Source organism: Gouania willdenowi, chromosome 9, assembly GCF_900634775.1.
Source record: "Gouania willdenowi chromosome 9, fGouWil2.1, whole genome shotgun sequence".
Lineage (NCBI taxonomy): Eukaryota > Metazoa > Chordata > Actinopteri > Blenniiformes > Gobiesocidae > Gouania > Gouania willdenowi.
The window spans coordinates 27,344,734-27,347,989 of record NC_041052.1 but is presented as its reverse complement, the minus strand read 5'-3'; positions in this window follow the sequence as shown (position 1 = coordinate 27,347,989).

Here is a 3,256-nt window from a genome sequence, read left to right as displayed (position 1 = left end):
TCAGAGTCGGTTCTTCTTCTTCTAATGGTTTCCGGCAGGCTGTACACTAAAAGAAGCGTAATGCTGCCCTCTTCTGTTCACTTAGAGTCACTCCATTTTAGATTCTCAAATAGACGTTGGTTCTTCTTCTTCTTCTTCTTCTTCTTCTTCTTCTTCTTCTTCTTCTTCTTCTTCTTCTTCTTCTTCTTCTTCTTCTTCTTCTTCTTCTTCTTCTTCTTCTTCTTCTTCTTCTTCTTCTCCCACTATTACTACGACTACTAGCGAACTACCGCCACCCTCCTGATACTTCGTGAACGATCAACTGCATGGCTCACAAGCTTTAGTAAGAAATGTAGCTACAAGCTACAAAAAAAAAAAAAAAACATACGAAACTCAACTAAATTCTATTTATATATCTAGCGCACTTAAGATACACAAACAAATATTATCAAAGGCCATGCATCAAATCAGAATGTGCTCTAAAGTTTACATTTAATAGTCACTGTGTTTCCTCTTTAGGCCTGTTTTGCAGACAGCCAGCTCATTCCCACCCAGGCCCACATGAGCTGGGACCAGAGTTGTGCTTCTGAAAAAAGTAACTAAATAAAAAAAAATTAAGTTGTTCTCTTAAAGTTTCCAGCTGCAATATTAAAAATCACTTCAAGGGCACAAACTGATGTTTTCTCAGCCTGTAAAAGCTGTTTTAGGCCATAAATAATCTCTTACAGTAATAATAACAATGGCTTGGATTTATATAGCGCTTTCTTCAAGGAGATTCAAAGCGTGTTACAAAAACCATTATTCATTCATACCAGTCACTCACAGTCATACCAGTGGTGGTAAGTAACAATGTAGCCACAGCTGCCCTAGGACAGACTGACAGAGGCATGGCTGCCATTTTGCCCAAACTGATGTTTTCTCAGCGTGTTGAAGCTGTTTTAAGCCATATTAAAAAAATTGAGTTGTTTTCTTAAAGTTTCAAGTTACAATGTTAAAAATCACTTCAGAGGGCCCAAACTGACGTTTTCTCAGCGTGTTAAAGCTGTTTTAGGCCATACTAAAAAAATTGAGTTGTTTTCTTAAAGTTTCAAGTTGCAATGTTAAAAATCACTTCAGAGGGCCCAAACTGACGTTTTCTCAGCGTGTTGAAGCTGTTTGAAGCCATATTAAAAAATGAAGTTGTTCTCTTAAAGTTTCAAGTTGCAATTTTAAAAATAACTTCAGAGGGCCCAAACTGACGTTTTCTCAATGTGTTGAAGCTATTTTAAGCCATATTAAAAAATTGAGTTGTTTTCTTAAAGTTTCAAGTTGCAATGTTAAAAATCACTTCAGAGGGCCCAAACTGACGTTTTCTCAGCGTGTTAAAGCTGTTTTAAGCCATATTAAAAAATTAAGTTGTTTTCTTAAAGTTTCAAGTTGCAATGTTAAAAATCACTTCAGAGGGCCCAAACTGACGTTTTCTCAGCGTGTTGAAGCTGTTTGAAGCCATATTAAAAAATGAAGTTGTTCTCTTAAAGTTTCAAGTTGCAATTTTAAAAATAACTTCAGAGGGCCCAAACTGACGTTTTCTCAGCGTGTTCAATCAATCAATCAATCAATCTTTATTTGTATAGCGCCAAATCATAACCAATGGTATCTCAAGGCACTTTACAGTAGAGCAGTCTTAAGGACGGACTCTTCATTTTATGGATACACACATATGCATATATACGTATATACACATACATATGTATCCCACACCCAACATGAATTCATCATGGCGGCAAGGAAAACCTTCTGTTAAGCAGCAGGAACCTTGTGTGGATCCCATTCCTATGATGAACAGCCATCCACGTTATGCTGTGTGGGTGTGTGCAGAGGAAAGGGTGGAGACAGAGTTGTTGAGACTCTGTAACTCCACACTGAGGATCCCACGGACCTGCAAGACAAAAGCCAGAAGGAGTACAGGAGCAAACACACAAGGGAGTAAGCAGACATTGAGGGAGTGTTTGAAAGAGGAATGGGACCCTCTCCGGTCCCTCTCTAACCTAAATGACCTCTCTCTTAACGCCCTCTCCAACCTCTCTCCAACCGAGCATGCCAGACCCCCCCCCCCGGCAGTCTATGCCTATTGCATCTTAAATTATGAGCTATGAGCTGGTTCCTAACTAAAAGCTTTATCAAAGAGGAATGTTTTGAGCCTAACCTTAAAGGTAGAGAGGGTGTCTGCCCCCCGAACCGTGGTTGGTAGATGGTTCCAGAGAAGTGGGGCCTGATAACTGAAAGCTCTCCTCCTATACTACTTTTAGAGATGAATGGAACAACGAGTAGTCCAGCATTTTGAGAGCGTAGTGTTCTGGGGGGATTGTATGGCACTACAAGCTCCTTGAGATAGACTGGTGCCTGTCCATTAGGGCTTTATAAGTGAGAAGAAGAATCTTGAATTCTATTCTATATTTTATGGGAAGCCAATGCAGAGAGGCTAATACAGGAGTAATGTGATCTCTTCTCCTAGTTTTAGTCAGTACACGTGCTGCAGCATTTGAACCAGCTGAAGTGTCTTAAGCGACTTGCTCGGGCAGCCTGCTAAAAGAGAATTACAATAATCCAGTCTAGAGGTAACAAAAGCATGGACTAGTTTTTCGGCGTCGCCCTGAGACAGGATAGATCTGATTTTAGCAATGTTACGGAGATGAAAGAAGGCAGTTCTTGAAGTTTGTTTTATGTGAGAGTTGAAGGATAAAGTCCTGATCAAATAGAACCCCAAGGTTTCTAACAGTTGTGCTTTGTGCCAGAGTAATGCCATCTAGGGCAGTTAGGCTAGCATAGGTTTCTCTAAGGTGTCGCGGGCCCAGTACAATGACCTCAGTCTTGTCTGAGTTGAGAAGAAGAAAATTTTGGTCCATCCAGGCCCTAATGTCCTTAGACAGGCCTCAAGTTTAGATAGCTGATTTGTCTCACCTGACTTCATTGATACATACAGTTGGGTATCATCAGCATAGCAGTGGAAGTTAACAGAGCTTTTTCTCATAACATTACCAAGGGGGATCATATAGATACAGAAGAGGATTGGACCTAGCACAGAGCCCTGAGGAACCCCGTAGCTTACTTTAGTGTACACAGAAGACTTATTATTCACGTGTACAAACTGGTACCTATCAGATAGGTAGGACTTAAACCAGTTTAGGGCAGTCCCTGTGATTCCAAGTAATTTCTCTAATCTCTCTAGTAGAATATAGTGATCTATAGTGTCAAAAGCTGCACTAAGATCTAATAAAACCAGCACAGAGACTGCTTT